General features: G+C 34.7%; 1 long non-coding RNA gene across 1 annotated transcript in view; it reads left to right on the forward strand.

Moving 5' to 3' along the window:
- LOC102160577 (uncharacterized) overlaps window positions 1-11,533 on the forward strand; it is a 218,314-nt gene extending 206,781 nt beyond the window's left edge. Inside the window, exon 3 of the long non-coding RNA XR_014824979.1 lies at window positions 8,051-11,533. This is a non-coding gene — a long non-coding RNA (uncharacterized LOC102160577). The remainder of the gene's footprint in view (window positions 1-8,050) is intronic.
- Window positions 11,534-22,854: the final 11,321 nt, after the last annotated feature.

Consider the following 22,854-nt stretch of genomic DNA (forward strand, 5'->3'; position numbering starts at 1 on the left):
TTGCTTGTGCCAACTCATATGCCCAAGTGGCCAGATGTGACTGCAAGTGGTTCCATGTGTCTAAATGGTAGCACTTGCAGGCACAAGTCAATGGTTGGATTAATGTCTCTTGGCATGATGTCATCTGATTGAATTGAATGGGTGTTCATGTCCTGCTGTGAAAAGAAGACCTGTCTTATTATTTCACTTGTTGGAATATTTTCCCATGAATTCAAAATAGGTCTTGTCTGCTCTCTTTAACCTTCATTTCCTAAATAAACATCTAACTTATTTACTGAAGCTGACTTAAGTTGACCTATCATATAATAATTATTTATTAAAATTAAAATCAGAAATTTTACTGATTTTTAGATACTAAAAGCATCATTTATAACATAAAACCATTTTAGAGAAAATAAACCATTAGAGCAGTATTGCTACAAATATGTTTAAAAATATTATTTTTTCCATCAATTTCTGAAAAAAAAGATAGGATTTGGGAAAAAACTGACATTTTAAAATTAGTGACTAAGTTTTTCACATAAAATACTTTTAATAATACAATCAAGAATTCACACAAAAATGTTTGAGTCACTTTTCTCTTTTTCTCCCTTCCCTTTGTAAATGTATACATCCTTTTAGAGTGCTTTTCATTGAAATAATAATTCTCGTTGCAAATACTGTTCCTATATGTTTATTTGATATTAAAAAAAAAACAATATAGATTGACTCATTGCTTGCATTTCCAAAGAATGTCAATGGCTAAATAATGATTAATACTGGAATTGCTGTCTTTTCAATTATGAGTGCATTATCTGTGGGAGACCACAATCTAGTTACAGATCGTTAATTTGTTTTTACAGTTTGGTTTTTAGTGACATATTCTAAAGAGTTAAAGTACTTTTATAATCAGAGTACCTCATTATTAAGAAGATTGTTTTAACTACTTTCATCCACTTATTCTATTTTTGTGAATCTTCATACTTGGGCTTATAGCAATTATAGACATTTCTAGTTGTTATAATGTTTCTTCTGGATTTTGCTAGCACCAGGAAATCACCTATATTCTATGAAAACAGCTGGACACTTTCAACATGGCTTTTGAACACTCCTTGTCTCTCCTCTTTTTCAATGGAATGTTTTTCCTTTCCTGAAAATGATTAGGTCTTGATTGTGCACAGCATCCTCACTGCCAAGCATGTCCTTAGCATTCTGTGTAATTACAAGTGCATGAATGTATATAAGAAATTATTGCTTATAAACATCACATGTGTGATGCTCATACCTTGTGCTTTCTGTATCTGATTAAAATACATAAATGCCATTCCAGTCAGCTTTGGAAAGTTTCAAAGTTACTTCATAAGATCAAAATTTAGTGGTTGCTTTCTCAAAAAAAGATAAAAAGTCTCCTTTTTGCTCACCCTATGTATGAAGGAAATGTCATTATAAAAACTTCATTAATATGTAAATTGCAGCTTTTTGATTAGCACTTGCAGACCCCTTTTGTTAAGAAAAAAGACGGAAGGAGCTAACCAGATTGCAATAATTTACATAATAAAAACTCAGTGGTGGCAATGCCACCAAGTAGAGAACCTAAAGAAGGCTAGAATGTCTTTTTTAAACAGCTTAATAAAGTATTAGAATCACAAAATACAAAAGGAGAGAAAATATTTTTCTGTTAACTGACAAACTCTATTTTAGGGGAAAATTACAGGTACTACAGATTATATTAAGATGATAGGAATGAACATGTAGCCAACAGTGTCAACACATACATATTTTTTCAATTTAAAAGTGAATGATTCAATCACTGTATGTGGGGACTAAAATATAAAATACAGGCATCTGCCTATGAACTTGGTTTTGATAAATAGAAGATAGCCTAAGAGGAGACTTCAGTTCTAGAAACTGCCAGCTCATGCTCATTTAAATGATTAAAAGTTATATTTCAATTTGATGTGAACAATTTTAAAACATTAATTTTTTTAAGAAAATGATTTGTTAAGATACTTGATGATTCAATTGGTAGTATGTATTTTTTTCGGTGCTTTGTAACCCACGGGACATTTTGTGATTAGGTCCTCTAAACAGAAAAAGTCAATTAGAAAACTGAAAACAATGTTCTAGGTACTGCATGGAAAACAATTTTTCTTGGAAATATATAGGTGGCACTGTAGGGTAGGGAAAAAAATTCTTTCCCTCTCCCTATCTTAGATTCATTGTCTGGGAATCTGTAAATTAGACTAACAAAAGACACATTAACAAGAGAAAGACAAAAGTTTATTAGCATGTGCATCTCAAATACACCTGGAGTATTCAGTGATGAGTAACTCAAAGTGGTGGTTAGAACTTGGGCTTATATAGCATCTTAACAAAAAAAAATTTTTAAAGTAGTGACAAAATAAAGGAAAAAATTAGCCAAATTGTGGAAGGCAAATTTTCCTTACCAGATAAGGAAAATAAGGGCTAGTTAGTAAAGTTTGCTATTGTAGATTCTTCTCATTCTTTCTTTGGGCTTATAAGAATCTGGAGTTCTCCTCAAAGATTAGCTTTTGTCCTTCCTGGTAAAGAAAGGAGGGGAAACTCCTTTACAAATTTATGTCCTCAATGAGATTGGTGTTTTTTTTCTGCAGCAATGGGATGCAGGTTTGACCCCTGGTCTGACACAGTGGGTTAAAGGATCCAGTGTTTCTGCAACAAAGGTGTGAGTCATAACTGTGGCTTGGATCTAATCCCTGGCCCAGGAACTCCACATGCTGTGGGGCAGCCGAAAAAGAAAACAAAAACAAATTTATGTCCTCCTTAAAGACGAAGGAGAAGGCAGAAGTATTTTCTTATACCTGATTCTTCTCAGTTGCTTTCAGCTCACAATCATCTTTATACCAACATGGTGTTTTGGGGATGGCATAGTTTCCTATCCTATATCACAAGCAGGACTAATGCATGGATTTTTCAAGTTATTGCCTATTTTCTACTTCACTGCTTCGTCGTCTTCTTTTTTTTTTTTTTTTTTTTTTTGCTTTTTTGCTTTTTAGGGCTGCACTTGCTGGCATATGGAGGTTCCCAGGCTAGGAGTCAGATCAGAGCTACAGTTATCTGCCTACGTCACAGCCTCAGCAACACCAGATCTGAGCTATGTCTGCCACCTACACCATAGCTCATAGCAATGCCAGATCCTTGACCCACTGAGTGAAGCTAGGGATTGAACGTGAAACCTCATGGTTCCTAGTCAGATTTGTTTCCGCTGTGCCATGATGGGAACTCCTCTATTCCACTTCTTATTTACTAAATACATGTGCATATTCATTCAGTATATATTAAAAAGTTCGAGACTATGGCTTATGTGAAAATATGACACAATGGAGGTGTAATATAAAAGTATTATTTAGAATTTTTTTTCAAGGATTTTCTTCCCAGATAAACTGGAAAACAGAAACTGAAGACAAGACAGAAAACAATGAGCTGGGCATGAAGATATGTTAATAAGACTGTCTTCTAGTTGAATCCAAAAAGCCAAAAACCATATTTGGCAATAGCAATTTGTTTATTGCTCAAAGGAGTTCAAGAAGTGCCTTTAACAGCTGATTGCTACCTAGAAGGGAGGTAATTCTGGTCTCAATGCTTTATCTTTTACAATGTTCTTGTCTTTAGTGTCATAGCAATTAGGTTAGCACCAGCAAAACCTATTAATCATTTCTATAACTGCTAAATTGCATAAGTGTGTCGATTTGGAATCTTGGGGTGAAAATAGAAGATTAATGAGCTGACCTCAGCTCAGAGTGATAATTCAAGAACTAAATATCTGGTGCCTATCTTGTTTTACAGAGTTGACAATATAAATTTTGCTCACTATAAACTCTACCTTAATATCAAGTAGGAAATGCAGTGGGAGATCGCTTAGAAGTAGGAAAATAAGAAGAGATAAAGGAATATTAAACCAAGCAATACCCCATCAACAGATTTTTTTTGTTGTTGGGGAAGTATAGACTAAAATTAATCATGGCTTAATGTGTTGTCGAAACACTCACTGTGGCAGATTTGATGAGTCTTCCAAGGAAGACTGGCCTCTCTATCTGTGACTTTGTCACTTTCGTGTTGTACCTGCAAGTCACTTGAATTATGAGCTTTATTAATCCTTGTAGGTGCAAGCTACAGAGTCCAAAATCAGCTTTGGTTGTTCAGCTCTCAGGAAAGTTTTAATAATTCTTTCACACCCTTGGTATCTCAGTGCTAATGACTATGCCTGGCCTTGCTCTATTTTACAGTGCCAGAAAATATCAACCCCTTAGTTAGGAAACTGTTCAAATAGAAGGGAAAAAAAATATTTGACGGTCAGAAAACACTAATGTAATTTATTGTAGCTGGAATTGTTGAGATTATTCTGAGTGTATATCTCCTCAAATGTATAGATTAAAAATATACAGTTTTGGAGGGATTTTCTTTGTTATAATTTTGAAGGTATTTTTTTTTCCTCCTCAGCTGGCTTCTATAAAAGAAATTCTATTATAATATAACCAAAGCAAATATTGGTGTAATGTCTAAGAATAACAACATCTTTTTATTTCCTTGAGCCAAATGACTATTTTATTTCATTGGAAAAACAGTTCATATGAAGTAGTGTACCCATGGGGAACTTCATATAGATTAAAAAAGAAAAGAAAAAAGAAAAAAGAAAGAACACAAACCTGCAGAAAGGTTTGTGATTTAGTGAAACCCTCAGAACATTTACCACATTTTTGACATTTTTAACCATAACAGCATTTTGAAAAACCTTTTGTTCAGAGGAAATCACTCATGTTTCTTTTCTTTTTTTTAAAGCCTACCACCTCCAGCATCCTGAAGTTTTGTACATAAATCCAATGTTATTCTGCAACCAAGTGATAGGTAAAATATGAATATTAATACTTATTTTAAAAATCTATAATAATACATAAAGTTGGATGGTCCTTTTGTACATTTCTGTGTCCTGAACATGGAGAGGTTAGATTAATTAAAGTACTCGTAAAGGCTAACACGAAGAGTCAAAAGAAAACACAAGAATTAACTAAATATCCCTCTTTTTCTTGGAGATTGAAATAGTTTGCTGGTATTTGTATTTGTGATAGAATTAATTGGATATGTATTTTTGTTCAAAACTTCAACTTGCATATCTAAGCATAAGTCATGATATTTATGATGATTAAATACAGAATGAATACATAAGAAACAGTACTAGCATTCTGCTCTATATCTTTGCTCAAAAAATTGTATATTCTGGAGTTCCCGTCGTGGCGCAGTGGTTAACGAATCCGACTAGGAACCATGAGGTTGCAGGTTCGATCCCTGCCCTTGCTCAGTGGGTCAATGTTCCGGCGTTGCGGTGAGCTGTGGTGTAGGTCACAGATGCGGCTCAGATCCTGCGTTGCTGTGGCTCTGGCGTAGGCTGGCAGCTACAGCTCCAATTCGACCCGTAGCCCGGGAACCTCCATATGCCACAGGAGCGGCCCAAGAAATGGCAAAAAGACAAAAAAAAAAAAATTGTATATTCTGTTGGGAACATGAGCTCTTAATATATTTGGAGAATTAAGGGACAAAATTATGACTTTACATCCATCTTTTGCAAAATTCAAGCCACAAATTATTACATGCATGAAATAACAAGTTTTCCATTGTCATATAGCCAGTAGGTAAGAGCTAAAATTTGAACTTGTGTTTCTCTAACTCCAAAGATTCTCACCTTAACTTGTATATTTACACTGCTCAGCAATGTAGCTCAGTGGTAGGGTATCAGGAAAGAAGTGCACCTCTTTTCTCTTATCAGCCCCCCAGTTTTGTTTCCAAGGTTTTAAATTTACGAAGCTGATGAGAATGGGGTATTTTGTAATATATTTGAAATTTATTTGTAATTTTCAAATATGTTTGTTTTTAAGTTAATTAAATTATTTAATAATTGTTTATTATAGATTACTATCTGCTGATTTGGTCTTGACACTTATCTGTTCTATAAAGTACATTAACTCTGGTTCTGATAGAGTTTATGAAGACTAGTTTGAGAAAATGGAATTCTTAGAAGCTATATTGCAGATAAGTAAGATGATACTGACATTTTCTAGCAAGACAATAATAAAAAGAGAGCCATATGAAGAATATTCTAGTAACTTTGTATGGAGTGTACTGCTATAAGAAGAGAGAAATGTCAGGCAAACTAGCATACTAAATCAGAACTCAAGTCTGAATCCTGAATAATCCCCCAAACCAATTATTCATCTATACAGAAAATAATTTGTACACACTTTAAAAAAAAGTTATCATTTAATAATGGCTAATACCATAAAGCTCTTCACAACACCACAAGTATATATAGTACATGACTCTCTTTTTTTGTGATTTCTCCAATCTTCAAGTAAATTATATAATTAGGATCTTAAGAAAGTGCTAAAGGAGAAGGACAAGGCCGTGTTCATTATGGGTTTATTATAACATGATTCCATCATTAAACACAAGAAATACATTGCAATTATTTTATTAAACTATACTAGTTTCATACCTGGGATAATTATACTCAGTAAATTAAAAAAAAACAAGCCCCAAACCGTAATATTCATATGAAGGCAAAAATCTAGTTTTCTTGATCTTAAAGAACATACTATAGAAATGAAAAACAGAAACAACCCCCCTGATTATTAACCTTAGGTATAGAAATGAATTCCTTCACTCAGTTGTAGAGTTGAACTGCTTTGACCTGGGAAAGAAAAATAATAAGCTAGAGTAACAACGTGTTCAGAAAAATTGGAGTCAGCTAATCAATTTTCAGTAACCCTCTGATTTATATGTCTAATAACATGACTGGCAATTTATAGTCTCTATCACTAAATCTCAAAACACAATTTGCTGCAGCCATAAGCAATTTGTTTAGTGTAAATGGCCTTTAATCCCATTGATGATTGATTAATCTATAAATCACCAAAAAAGCCACATGCCTGAAAATAATGTCCTGGCTTTCTTGTTTATTCTTAATTTTAAAATTCTCTATTATTACCAATAAAAAATTATGTTAAGTTTTCCAAACATGTAAGATAAGAATGTTAATTAATAAACAATGAAAACTATAGTTATTATCACTAAACCATTTTGAAATAAACAGCAAAGCACACAGAATTTTGAGGGTTTTAGGAATACTTTAAGAACAATTTAGTTTAGTTGAAAATTGAATAGAATTGTGGTTTTTTTTTTCCTGTGTTTTATTTTTTATTTTCATTAATAATGATTTTTGTTTTTTTCCATTAGAGCTGGCTTACAGTCAATTTTCTACAGTACCACAAGGTGACCCAGTCACACATACATATATACATTCTTTTTTCTCACATTATCATGCTCTATCATAAGTGACTAGATATAGTTCCCAGTGCTATATATATAGCAGGATCTCATTGCTTATCCATTCCAAACTATTGTCTTTAGAATTGTGTTTGATTAAATAGGCCATAAAAATTTCACCTTATTTCTTTCTAGAATCTGAAAGTTTCCTTGTCATTTTGGTAGGAGGTCAATTTAATGTAAAAATATTTTTGAGGAAGGTGAAACACAAAGCAGAACATACATTTATAAATATGAAAGGTGGTCGTTTATGTTTGGCGACAGCATATAATGATTTAACTCAGTTTATTATATCGAAAGAAGAGAAGGCAACTAAAAGCACAGTGGGACTAATAGGGAAAAAGAACACATTTGAATAACCTATTCCTTCCTTAGCGGGTTTAAGTACATAGAGCAACATGTACATGGGATTTGCTTATGGTGTTGTTGAATGAGCTTGTAAATAAGGATGGTTCTAATAGGATTGACCACAATAAAATATATTCATCAACTTTCTGTACATATTGAAAATTCCATCATCTTGTTACTATTTTAGGATAATCTGCATAGATAATCTACCTTCCTTTCTTATACTTCAGTACAGAACTGCATCAAGATCATTTCCAACTTTACCCAACCTAAAAAAAATTGTGTGTGAAACATGACTTGCTCAATTTTTGTCAATTTCTGTTTTCAGCACCACTGTTTACCTTCATCTTTTTTTCTCCCCATCAAGGTGGCCTCAAGTGAATGTTGGGCTTTCAGCAATACTTAAAATGTGGTGAGTTTGGTTATCATACTCCTTCCTTTATGCTGAAAGCAAGTTGGAAAGAAATTTGATTCTGTTGCTTCATGTTAGAACATTTCAAAATACTCAGATGTCAAAAGGGAGAAATTGATTTTGATAGAATTCTGGGCTCAGCTTGCCTAGGCATACTTCTACAGGGCCGTGTTTACTCCCATTTGAATCTTTCCTGTGAGCAGGCTGCTAAGGCATTATTCATGCATGTCATAGGAAGTTGGTAGTTCCATTTAGTGATTTACTGACTTGGTTGCTTTTTGTTGAAGCCTGAATAGTGACAGGAATCTTTTTTATTCAAGATTGTTCTTGGCATAGCAAATGCAAGATATTCAGCTAAAATAAATACCCGTGAGAGTCATAAATGACATTAAGGACTTGGATTCAAAAGGAGTGCTTAAGTTAGGCTTGAATAAAGAGAAAAGGAGGATTTCATTGTTACAGTTGCTGATGTTGGCAGATATAATTGTTTTCTCAGATGCATTCTCTTTACTATCTGTAGATTGTCAGTTCAAGAGAGGAAGGAGGAGGGAAAGGTTTGGTTCCCTCCTCACCCTCATCACCCACCCAGCCCTTGCCTAGAGAAAAATACCTAAAACCTGAACATCGGTGAGAGGCCACAGGCTCTACAGGAGGCCTTGGGAAACATGCAGAGCTTTAGAGATTTCCATCTCCATGCCTCTCTTCTCTTTTTTCCTTCCTTCCCCTCATAGTCAGTTGGTAAAATATATTTTACTGTGTAATTGTTCACTGGTTTCTTGTCTCTTCATGTGCTTTTAAAAAAGAGAAACAAAATATTATTTCCTAGCAGGTGGTGACAGATTTTCAACCAGACAATGTACAAAGTGACAAGATAGAAAAGTTTTTTCTTTTTTCTTTCTTTCTTTCTTTCTTTCTTTCTTTTTTTTTTTTTTTTTTTTGGACTGCAGAACCAAGACTTTGAGCCCTTTGTGAATATATTAGGTTGGCTGGCAGAACATTATACCAAGGACGCCAAACCAGTGTAAAGACCTAGTCCATAACCTCTAATCTTACAGACATGAACTCTATCATTTCCCGTTAAAATTAGAGCTTAGCAAATTGTAACAGATGTCCTTAATAGACACGTCTTTATTACTGGGGAACATTAGGTAAATGAAAATTGAACCCCATATTTTAAGTTGTAGCTCATGAAAATACAAAGCTCCATGGCTGTATCTGGTATTTTAAGCCTAAATTATAGAAGGCTTTATACAATTTGCATTAATTGATGCATCAGCAATTTTTCTAAATCACAGCAAGTATGAAATAGTGGGAATGAAAAAAAAAAATTGAATCCTGGCTACTCTAAGCAAACTACAATATTTGACATCCTCTAATTCATAGAGACTATACAGTGCATTTCAATAGCACGAATATTTTAATTAACTGCTAAGAGAATAGGGCTAAGGGTGGAACTCTTCCAATAGACCTATAATGAAGACAAGCTGAGAGATGAATAACTTGATAATAAAAGAGCCTTATGACTATGTGTTATTGCAGGTGTTTGAATATTTTAAAATAGATTAAGATGATTTTTATGTATAGAACAGTTAGCTACAAACACACACACGCAGAACGGACAAAAATCAGACAAAGCTGCTTTGCTGAATCACTAGAATTAGATATCTTGCCTCCATGAACTTACTCCCATTAACATTTTAATTCAAGTTAAATATGTTAATATTTTGTATTAACTGGACAAAATTTTATGTACTTCAGTATTATAACCTAGAAGAACCCTATGGTGGCTTCTTGGGACAGACAATGACCCCTCCCCTCTTCACTTTATTTTCTGCTTTGGCTCCTCTCTGAAGTGCCTGTATAACAGTATCAGATACACATTTCTTAGTTGTTTTACAGATGCTAAAACTCCCACCAAGTGGAAGAAACTAACTACTTGATGACCCTGAGCATATAGCCCTCAGGCCTCCTGGAGCCTAAAGGCTGATAATGTTAACCCCTGTGATGCCACTCTATCACCTCCCCAACAGCCAATCAGAGAATCGTGCATTAGCTGGTCACATACCTTGTAATCTGGCCTTGAAAATTGCTTTTCCAAAACCCATTGAGGAGTTTGGGTGTTTTGAGTTTGAGCTGCCTGGTTTCCTTACTTGGTGCCTTGCATTAAATGCTGCACCTTCCTTCACCACAACCCAGCATCAGTAGATTGGCTTTACTGTGCATAGGTAAGTGGACCCAACTTTGGTTAGGTAACAATATCATGTTAAAAGTTTTAGTTTCAAGTTTAGTTTTCCTCTGCTTAATAAATTGCTTTCAAAAATAATTGAGAGTAGAATTTGTCATAATGCCTACATATAGGTAAAGATAGCTTTTAAAGAGATGAAAACTATTTAGTGCCTAAGAACAAGAAGAAATGGTTTAAATACATAGATTTTTTTTTCTCACATTTATCTCTTTGTGAAAGAATAGATGCTGTATTTGTAGCATTTTCCCATTAGTAATAATATACCTATGATATTTAATATAACCAGAAAGACAGCATGTTTAATTTAAAAAGATTGTTTTCCCAATTCTAGAAGTGACAATGGCAATTCTGGGTCATCTGGAGCAAATGTGTGGACGTACAAGTGGGAAAATTTGACAGTAAAACCACACAGTAAAAACCCACAGAAGGATTTCCAGTCCAGCATGTAAAGCACTTGGAAGTTGGCACTCTGTTCTAACAACAAATAAAAAGCTGACCTAACTGAAAAATCATCAGTTCTTCCTGAATCTGTCAGAGAAGTGATGTCATGGGGCAAACCACTGTCCCCATAATTGGAAAGACAGACAGGCAGATACAGAGAATCACAACTTAGATTCAGAGCAAAACCTGGAGGAGAAACCTCTGTGGGAGCTGGTGCCAGGGTATGAAAACTTGAACTGTAATTGACAAACTGTGGAGGCTCAGTGTAAACAAGTCTAGAGATAAAACTGCTATAGAGACACAGTCATTGGGGATCTACACACTTGTGTGAATTTTACCTCCAGGAGCCCTACCAGGTTCTCACAGTGAACATTAGAGAAAAATCCCCTTGTGCTTTCCATAGTAGGAGGGGACAAAGAATCCATTTGAACTAGGTCAGAGGATTCTGTCCTTCTTAACAAGGCTTTCATTCAAGAAAATCTATTTTACCAGAACCTAAATGATTTGTTTTTTATCAGAGTCTTACCGACTCAACCCCAGCTCAGCTAAATCATCCTGTTCCACTAAAAGGAAGGAGAAACTGAGAAGTACAGAGACACAGGCTGATAATATAGCTAAAGAACTGAGGCCTAGCCATAGGACTATAGCACATTTCCCTCCCTCACACTTACTTACCACATTACTAAAGGTCTTTTTATAGCATCTCCTTTTACCCAGTATGTCATATTTGGATAAAAAGAAAAAAAAAAAAATTACCCAGAGCACATAAAAACTGGAAAAAAAAAAAAAAAAGGGCGGTTTGAAGACACAGAGAAAGCATCAGAATCACACTTAGATATGGCATGGATGTTGGAATTATCAGACCAGGAATTTTTTTTTTTTTTTTTTTTTTTTTTTTTGCTTTTTTTTTAGGGCCATACTTGTGGCATGTGGGAGTTCCCAGGCTAGCAGTCAAATTGCAGATATAGCTGCTGGCCTACACCACAGCCACAGCAATGCAGGATCTGAGCCATGCCTGTGACCTACACCATAGCTCACAGCAATGCCAGAGCCCTGACCTGCTGAGCAAGACCAAGGACTGAACCTGCATCCTCATGGATATTAATCAGGTTCATTTGCTCTGTACCATAGTGGGAACTCCTCAGACCAGGAATTTAAAAAAAAAACAAAACTATAATTAATATACTAAGGGCTCAAATGGTTAAAGTGGATAACATGCATAAATAGATGAGAATGTAGGTAGAGACAAGGCAATTCTAAGAATGGAAAAGGAATACTTCAGATAAAAAATACTTGCAATACAAGTTAATAACACCTTTGACAAACTCATTAGTAGACTGGACGCAGATGAGGAAAGAGCCTCTGAGCTTCAGGATATGACCTTCCCTAGAAGCTTCCAGAACAAAAGCAAAGAGAAAAAAGACTGTAAAAAAAAAAAAAAAGAAAAAGAAAAAGAACAGGGGCCACTATAAAATGTGTAACATATATTGTGATGTGTGATAACTTTATGTGTTAACTTGACTGGATCATGAAGTGACCAGATATATGGCTAAACATTATTTCTGGATATATCTATGGCCATGTGTCTGGATGACATTAGCATCTGAATCAGTAGACTGAATGAAGCAGTTTGCCCTCCCCAATGTGGGAGAGCAGCATCCAATTCATCGAGGGCATGAGCAGAAAAAAAAAGTAGCAGAAAGAATTTCCCCTTTGTGCCTGTCTCAGAATGAACTATACCTTTGGCTTTCCTGGGTCTCCAGCTTATAGACAGTAGACTGGAATTTCTCAGCCTCCAGAATTGTGAGTCAATTCCTCAAAATAAATCTCTTTATTTTATTTATATATATATATATATATATATATATATATATATATACACACACACATTTACTATATCTATTTAAGAATGCCTATATATGTATATACATGTATATATGTGTATTATATATATATATATATATATATATATATATGTATATTACAGTAATCTTTGATCTGTTTTTCTGAGGAACCGTAACTAATATATATGTATAATGGAACTACTGGAAGGAGAAGAAAGAGAAAACAAGAACAGAAAAAATATGTGAAGCAACAATGACTAAGAACATCCTCAAGTTAATATCAGATACCAAACCACATATCCAGGTCGTTCAGAGAATACCAAGCAGGATAAATGCAAGAAAGAAAAAACAACAACAGAAGCTGACATACAAACATACTCAAACTTAAGATAACCAAATAGAAAAAAATCTTGAAAGAAGCCAGAGGAGAAAAGTACCTTACCTATATTTTCAGTATTAAAGAAAAAAACTCACCCACCTGGAATTCTGTATATTGTAAAATTATCCTTCAAAAGTAAAGGAGAAAGGGGAGAGACTGGGGGAGAAGGTGGGCTTGGGCTACATTAACTTAAGGCCCAATGACAGGCTAAGGATGTTGAATATTTCCATCAGGAGTTTGAAGGGATTTGGTCGAGTGACAAAATTTCAGCTTTGTAGGAATGCTGCATAGGGAAGACAAAGTAGGGATGTCATTTCAGAGACAATTATGGTGTTTTAGAAGGCAATGGGGACTCCCCTGAGAGGATTTGGTGACCACTCTGAGATGTGAGGAATCCCAGGGAAGTTGAAGAGAACATTGCTTAATGGTACAGGGAGGGATCAGTTCTCCAAGAAAACATAACAATTCTTAATGTCTATGTGTCTAATAAGAGAATATCAAATACATGTAGTGATAACTAAAAGAACCACAAGGAGAAGTGGATGAATCTGTTATTATAATTGGAGACCTCAGCACTTCTCTATCAGAAATGGACAGATCAGTGGTAGAAAAAAATCACTAAGGACAAGGTTGTACTCAACAATACCATCAAACAGCTGGATATAATTGACTTCCATCATCTATGTCAACCAAGAATGGTAGATTCCATGTTCTTCTCAAGGTCATATAGAATACCTACCAGGATAGACTACATTATGGCTCATAGAGCACATCTTAACAAATTTAAAAGAATAGGGATCATATATTATCTGATCTCAGATCACAGTGGGACTGAATAGGTAACAATAACAGAAGGATGAATGGAAAATCCCAATATACTTGGAAATTAAACACTTCTAAATAACAATGCTGATAAAGAAGGAAACTCAGGAGAAATAAACATTATTTTGAATTAATTGAAGATAAAATTAATTAAAATTTGTGGGGTGCAGCAAAATCAATGCTTAGAAAGAAATTCATAGCACCAAATGCATAAATTAGAAAGGAGAAAGATCTGGTAATATTATTAATCTAAGCTATTACCTTTGGAAACCAGAAAAAGAAGAGCAAATTAAATCCAAGGTAAGCAGAAAAGAAAACAATAAAAATTAGAGCAGAAATGAATGAGATTAGAAAGAAGAAACCAATAGAGGAAATCAATAAAACCAAAATTTGGTTTGAAAAGAAAATCAGTAAAATTGATAAACTTCTAACCAGGTTAACAGAGGGAAAGAGAGAGTAGAAACACACTACTAATATCGGAAATGAAAGGAGGGACGTCGCTGCAAGTTTCTGTGTATATTGAAATAATAGTAAGGAAATCTTAGGAGCAACTCTATATTAACACATTTGATAATCCATATTTAATGGAACAATATATTGAAAGTCACAATTTACCAAAAGCCACACAAGAAGTAAACAATTTGAATGGTCCTATATCTATTAAAGAAGTTGAATCTACAAGTAATACCCATCTAAAACAGAGAGTGCTTGTTACCAGTTTTGCCATAGAAAATTCATTTGCGCATCTCTGACTGCATCTTTGTTTTTCAAATTCTCCTCTGAGCCAGTCTTATTTACTGGGTCCCTCATTAATGAATGAGTTTAATACAGTTTTTGACACATATTCATATTATGAGTTATTTTTAAAGTGTATTCATTTAAAAAATGTAATTCTTGCCAAAATCCAGCATGGTTTATAAAGGTTCGTTATATCACCATCCAAGAATAATAAAATCTTTCCCTGTTACATACAGAGAGCCACAGCATCCATTTTCTCAAGTTTACATTAGAGGGAATAAACCAAAAGCATGATGACAGTGATAGCTAAGTTGTACTGAGAATCTGCCAAGAACAACCACATGTTTTACAAAATTTGTCTTGTTCTTTGCACAACTCTATGAGGTGGTGCTAATATTTTAGAGGTAATAATTATAATTGATTATGATGATGGTGATAATGACAATGACAGCAAACAATATGCTGAAATCTTATTTCATTTAATTCCTACAACTATATAATTAGGTTGATTGAGTTACTATTCCATTTTAACTCGAGACAACAGACACACAGAGAGAGTAAATAGCTTGTCTGTGGTCAGGCAGATAGGTAGTTCTGGAATCCATCCCTAGATGAATCCATGTTCTTTCCATCGATGACACTTCTTACCTGCAATATGATACCAAGACCTCTTTGAACTCTGTAATGTGATTTCCAACTATGCATATGTGCATTTTTCTAGGGGAATGTGTCCATTACTTTCATTATATTCCCCATGAGCTATAAGATCCCAACATATATGTGTTGCTATATGTGATACTATATACTACCATTCTTTCTACCCCTTGGGCGGGGGGTGAGGGAGATGGGGGAGGGAATATATTAAAAAAAACTTAAAATGTGGTCTATTATAAAATTCACAGAAACTAATATAAATATAGGTTATGTTTATTTGATAAGAATTGTTCTTTATAAGTAAAGGAATTCCTAAAAAGGAATATCTTCTGTCAAGATTATTATTTGTCTCTAAGATTGATAAATACATGAAAAATGGGGTTTTTGTGACTCATGGAAAAGACTATAGTAGATTTGACAGTTACAAGGGGAGCATTTTTTTGCACTTCAGAGACAAACTATAGTTAAAAATATATCTATAGCTTGATATATCTTGATATAATTTTTTAAAAAGTTCATCTCTTTCTTTCTGCTTTGTAATATGGTAGTATGAGCTGAAAGAGAAAAAGAAGAAGGAAGGAAGAAAGGAAGGAAGGAAAGGAGGAGGGAGGAAGGGAAAATTTGACACTGGGAGAATATGCACTAATTTTCTAGGGAAATCCAGTATTGCTTTCCTAACTGATGAATTCTTATCTGTTTTAATAAATATTATTTCCGCTATATCTGCTTGCATTTTCAAGTTAGAATGCATTTGAATTTAAATTTTTTTTTCGGTTAAGTAATTATTTAATTTGGTCAAAACAACAATGATCAGCCTTTGCATTTATATTAGTTTCTAACCTCCTGACCAATACAGATGTCATTCTTTTATAATCATTCAGTGTTACCTGTGCATACTGCACAACTGTTTCTTATGAAAAGCAAAACTCTATCCTCTGCCGTGTTAATTCATATCTATCCCTTATCAAACTCCATCCAGTCCTCTAGGATGTAGTTCTGGTCCTAGCTTTGTACTTACCAGCTTCCCCATCCCCCACCTTTTCTTTCTTTCTTTCTTTCTTTTTTTTTTTTTGGCTTTTAAAATTCTCATCATATTATGTACATCTATTACTTAATGTCTATTTCCCATAGCTAAAATAATAAGACTTTTCTGTTTTGTGTATAGATGCATTTGTATTATTTTTAGATTCTATCCCTGGCCTTGCTCAGTGGGTTAAGTAAGGATCCGGTGTTGCCGTGAGCTCTGCTGTAGGTTGCAGATGTGGCTCTGATCTGCACGTAACTTTTAGACAAAAATCACCATGTATTCTGGCCTCTCCACCTTCCTCTTTGGAACAGTTCTCTAAAGTTAACTTACAGGCTGTATCCCAGGCTATAGTCCTCAGTAAGATTTTTGAATAAAACTGAAACTCACAGTTCTCTAGTTGGGCATTTTTATTTCAGTCAATGATAGTAATAGGAAAGTGGTGGTGGTGTTTCCTTCAAAGGGAAATGAAAATCTTGGACTTGATGTTGCAGCTGGGAAAAGCCAGTGTTTTATTGGTGGTGTGGGGCTGGCCTTAGGAGGAGTTTGTTAATTGTTTTAGCCTGAGTGAATGTATAGGGCTTTCTGAGTCTTTAGATTTAGAGTTTTATGACGTATCCTACAATAGGTTTCTCTTAGTTGTTGTAAATGGGGAAGTGACGGTGTTTTTTCACAAAGAAATAATATAAGCTTCATGAGACAACTGCCTCTTTTGTTTACCACAGATCCCTGAAGCTTAAACTAGAGAATCAATAGGTATTTGCTTCATAATTGAAGGAAAGATATATGTAATAGTCCATTCATTTTCTTCTATGGAAGGAGAGTAAATGTGATTTAACTTCTCTTGCCAACCCAACTGCTGAGTATAAAATTTGTCAATTAGAGGGCTGTTTGAACCTGCTGTGAGCTAAGCCACACCTCCCTTTTACTCTGAAAGGCTTTACAAAAGGTGGTGAACCCAGGATAATTAACAATTTGTTGACACCTAATTGGTTTCAAGAGGTTTGCATATACCTAGAGAGAGTAAAATAGGCTATCCCTTTCTTTTTAAAATACACATTTCACTCATTCACATTGTAAATTAACCAAATAAAAGTGAAAATGAATGAAAATTAAAATAACACTCTATCTCCTCCTTCACTCCCAATTCTCAGGAATATGGTCCCAATTCTCAGCAATGTGGCTGAAACTATAACAAGTGATGAATAGGCTTTGGCATATGAAATTCTGGATTGATTCATTTACCAGTAGTGTAGTGTAGTGTGTGTGTGTATGTGTGTAAAATATGCCTATGTTAATAGTGTCTTCCAGATAATAACAAGCCATACTAACAGGGACTGTATTTTTCTCTCAATTACATAAATAGTACCAGAAACTAATAAGCAATGGACATACCAAAATACAATAAAACATTTAAAATCTGTTACAAGTCATATTGACATTAAAGAGGGAAAGTTCTTCAGGAAAAGAAACCATACCCTTATGAAATTCTATTAGAAGAATAAAATATCCCTTAGGAGAAGAACCTTAGTGTGGGTGGAAGAAAACAGGGCCATAGCCTCAAGCTTGAAAGCACGCAGCTAGAGTAAGGAAAGAGAATAGAAGATAGAGGTCATGGAAAACCACGACCTCCTCTTGGAATGCCAAGAAGGTTATGCTAGGAAAGAACTTTAGATAGTTAAGGCTTATGGGCCCTGTGAGGGAGAACAAACAGGCCTGCTGTAAAGGTTAATGTATGCCTGTCTCAGATAAGATCTGATGATTGTTAGAACAGACTCTGTTAATCATAATCCCCCAGGCTTGTGCGGTCCTGGTAAGTTTTATCTATAGTGTCTGCCCCCCATGCTTTTTCATGTTTCCTTTGTTCACAATTCTAATAATAGATAGACCCTGAGTTTGCCCTGGGGCTCTTGCTTGTCACAGCATTAGCCATTATGTGTCTTGAAGAAGACACATTATCCCTGTGTCTTCTTCACGCTGATCTCCAGGCATAGCCTAAGTTCTGATTGTTGGAGATGACAACACCTTAGAATTATTCTATGAAAGTAACCCAAAAATATCCCAAAAAATTGTTCTTAAGAATTAATGATTCTAGGAGTTCCCGCCATGGTGCAGTGGAAACGAATCCAACTAGTAACCATGAGGTTGTAGGTTCGATCCCTGGCCTCTCTCAGTGGGTTATAAGGATCCAGTGTTGCCATGAGCTGTGGTGTAGGTCGCAGACATGGCTCAGATTTGGTGTTGCTGTGGCTGTGCAGTAGGCTGGCGGCTACAGCTCTGATTTGACCCCTAGCCTGGGAACTTCCATATGCCACAGGTGCAGCCCTAAAAAGACAAAAGACAGAAAATTAAAAAAAAAAAAAAAGAATTAATGATTCTAACTCCACTTATTATATGTGAAAAATAGAATTTGTATTTTTGTATTTGTGAAGAATCTTGATTATGAGCTAAAATAATTTTCACGTTTTAATTTTCAAAATTTTTAATTTTTAAATAGAAATATAACTGATTTACAGTGTGTTAGTTTCAAGTATACATCAAAGTTACTCATATATATATATATATTATTTTCCATTATAGGCTATAAGAAGATATTGAATATAGTGAGGACCTGTGCTATACAGTAAATTCTTGTTTCTTATCTATTTTATGTGTGGTAGTTTGTCCCATACTTAAAATGTATCCCCATACTTAAAATGTATCCCCCCTCCCCTTTCCCCTTTGCTCATCATAAGTTTGTTTTCTATGTCTGTTAGTTTTTTTCTGTTTTGTATATAGATTCATTTGTATTATTTTTAGATTCTACACATAAGTGATACCATGTATTTGTCTTTTTCTCTATGACTTACTTCACATAGTATGGTAATCTCTAGGTCCATTCATGTTGCGGCCAATGGCAAGATTTTATTTTATTTTTTTATGGCTGAGAAATATTCCATTGTGTACACACACACACACACACACACACACACACACAGAGGCACTTGGGTTATCTCTTTGACCTAGCTATTATAAACAGTACTGCTATGAACATTGGGGTGCTTATATCTTTTCAAACTAGAGTTTTTATCTTTTCGGGATTTATGCCCAGATGTGAGATGGTTGGATCATATGGTAACTATTTTTAGTTTTTAAAGGAACTTTCATATTGTACTCCATAGTGGCTGCACCAATTTACATTCTCACCAGCAGTGTAGGAGAGTTCCCTTTTCTCCACACCCTCATCAAAATTTATTAATTGTAGACTTTTTGGCCATGCCTATGACATGCTGAGCCACTATGGAACTCTATGTTTGCAGACTTTTTAATGATAGCCATTCCAAGTGGTGTGATGTGATACCTCATTGTGGTTTTGATTTGCATTTCTCTAGTAGATAGCAATTTTGAGTATTTTTTGATATGCCTGTTACACATCAGTATGTCTTTGGAGAGGTATCAGTTTAGTTCTCCTGCCTATTTTTTGATTGGGTTGTTCTTTAGATATTGAATTGTATAAGCTATTTGTAAATTCTGTAAATTAGGCCCTTGTCAAGCATATCATTTGAAAATATTTTCTCCCAGTCTGTAGGTTGTCTTTTCATTTCTTTTTTTGATAGTTTCCTTTGCTGTGCAAAAGCTTTCAAGTTTGATGAGTCACATTTATTTAGTTTTGCTTTTTTTTTTATTTTTTACCTTGAAAGACTGATCCAAGAAAATATTGCTACAATTTATGTCAGAGAATGTTTTACCTATAATATTTTCTAGGTGTCATGTCTTATATTTAGGTCTTTAAACCATTTTGAGTTTATTTTTGTAATGGTGTGAAGGAGTGTTCTAATTTCATTTATTTATTTATTTATTTATTATTTATTATTTTTTTGTCTATTTTTTAGGGCCGCACCCACGGCAGCTACAGCTGCAAGATCTAAGGTGTGTCTGCGACTTACACCACAGCTCACAGCAACGCCGGATCCTTAACCCACTGAGCAAGGCCAGGGATCAAACCCACATCCTCATGGTTCCTAGTTGGATTCATTTCCGATGCACCACGACAGGAACTCCTAATTTCATTGATTTAAATTGAAGTATCTAGGAGCTCCCATTGTGGCTCAGTGGGTTACAACCCTACTAGTATCCATGAGGATGCGAGTTAGACCCATGGCCCCCCTCAATGGGTTAAGGATCTGGTGTTGCCACAAGCTGCGGTATAGGTTGCAGACACTGCTCAGATCTGGCATTGCTGTGCTTGTAGCTGTGGCTGTGGCTGGCAGCAGCTGAAGTTCTGATTTGACCCCTACCCTGGGAATTTCCATATGCCACACCTGCGACCCTTAAAAAAAAAAAAAAAAAAAAAAAAAAAAAAAAAAAAATTAGCTGTATGGCTTTCCCAACACTACTTTTTCCAATGTATATTTTTTCCTCCTTTGTTGTAGATTAATTGACCATAGGTATGTGAATTTATTTCAGGAGCCTTAATTCTATTCCATTTATCTGTATGTCTGTTTTTTTGTGTGTGTGCCAATACCATGCTATTTTGACTACTGTAGCTTTTTAGTATTGTCTGAAGTCTGGAAGGGTTATGCCTTCCACTTTGTTCTTTTTCTTCTTTGGTAATTCTTTGGTAATTCTGGATCCTTTATACTACCACATAAATTTTAGGATTATTCTAATTTTGTGAAAAATGTCATGGTTTTTTGATAGGGATCACATTATATCCATATATTGCTTTGGGTAGTATTAATTCTCCCAATAAAGAGCATGAGATATTTTTCCATTCCTTTGAATTATCTTCAATATCCTTTATCAGTGTTTCACAGTTTTCATCATATATGTCTTTCACTTTCTTGGTTAAGTTTATTCCGAGGTTCTTTATTTTTTAGACATGATATTAAACAGAATTTTATTTTTTACTTTCTCTTTCTGATATTTCATTGTGAGTGTAAAGAAATGCAATGAATTTTTGTATTTTAATTTTGTATTCTTCTACTTTACTGAATTTACTTTTCAGTCCTAGTGGTTTTTGCATGGACTCTTTAGTATTCTCTATATAGAGTATCATGTCATCTGCCAAAAATGATAGTTTTACCTCTTCCTTTCCAATTTGGATAATTTTTATTTCTCTTTCTTGCTTGATTTCTATGGCTAGGACTGCCAATACCATCTTGAATTGACGTTGTGTGAGTGGGTGGGCATCCTTGTCTTGTTCCTGAATTTCATGTACCAACTTTCCAACTTTGAATTTTATGTTGGCTATGGGCTTGTGTAAATGATCTTTATGATGTTGTGATGTGTTTCCTCTATACACTCTGTGGAAAGAGTTTTTATCATAAATAGATATTGAATTTTACCTAATGCTTTTTCTGAGCCTATGGAGAGGATCATGTGGTTTTTATCTTTTCTTTTGTTGATGTGGATCACATTAATTGATTTGCATGTATTTATCTATCCTTGTGACCCTGGAATGAATCCACCTTTTTACTATGTATGATCCTTTTTATGTATTGTTGGACTTGGTTTGCTAATATTTTGTTGAGAATTTTTGCATCTATATTCATCAATGATTTTGGCCTATAATTTTCTTTTTTATTTTTCTTTTTGGTAATTTCCTTGTCTGACTGTGGTATTTGTGATAGTAGCTTTATGGGATGAATTTGGAAGTGTTTTCTCCTCTTCAATCCTTTGCAAGGGTTTAATAAGGACATGTATAAGTTCTTTGTATGTTTAGTAGAATTCTCCAGTGAAGTCATCCTGTCCTGGACTTTAATTTGCAGGAAATTTTTAAAAATTACAGATTCTATTTCACTTCTAGTGGCAGGTCTGTTCAAATTTATTTCTTCTTGATTGTGTTTTGGCATAATGAATGTGTCTGGAAACTTGTCCATTTCTTCTCAATTGTCCATTTTTTTGGGCATATAACTATAATATTTTCTTATAGTTATTTTGTATTTCTATGGTATTGGTTGTAATTTCTCCTCTTTCATTCTTCCTTCATTTATTTGGATCCTGTCTCTTTTCTTTTTTTTTTTTTTTTTTGTCTTTTTGCCATTTCTTGGGCCGCTCCTGCGGCATATGGAGGTTCCCAGGCTAGGGGTCTAATCGGAGCCGTAGCCACCAGCCTACGCCAGAGCCACAGCAACTCGGGATCCGAGCCGCGTCTGCGACCTACACCACAGCTCACGGCAACGCCGGATCTTTAACCCACTGAGCAAGGGCAGGGATCGAACCCGCAGCCTCATAGTTCCTAGTCGGATTCATTAACCACTGCGCCACCACGGGAACTCCCTGTCTCTTTTCTTCTTGGAGAAACTGGATAGAAGTTTGTTGATTTGCTTTATGCTTTCAAAAAAAAAAAAAATCTCCTGATTTTATTGATCTTTTAAATAGTTTTTTTTTTATTGCTTCATTTATTTATTCTCTGATTATTATTTCCTTCCTTCTGTTGATTTTGGGTTTTGTTTGTTATTTTTTGGTATGTTACATTGTTCATTTGTAATTTTTCTTATTTCTTAAGGAAGGCCTATATTTCTGAGAACTCCCCTCTGAGGACTGCTTTTTCTGCACCCCATAGACTCTGTAAGGTTGTGCTTTCATTATCATTTGTTTTGAGGTATTTTTCATTTCCTCTTTGATTAC

Source organism: Sus scrofa, chromosome 13 (genome assembly GCF_054392235.1).
Source record: "Sus scrofa isolate SSC_HxYL_T2T_F1_AM1 chromosome 13, Sscrofa_HxYL_maternal_Yorkshire_Landrace_v2.0, whole genome shotgun sequence".
NCBI lineage: Eukaryota > Metazoa > Chordata > Mammalia > Artiodactyla > Suidae > Sus > Sus scrofa.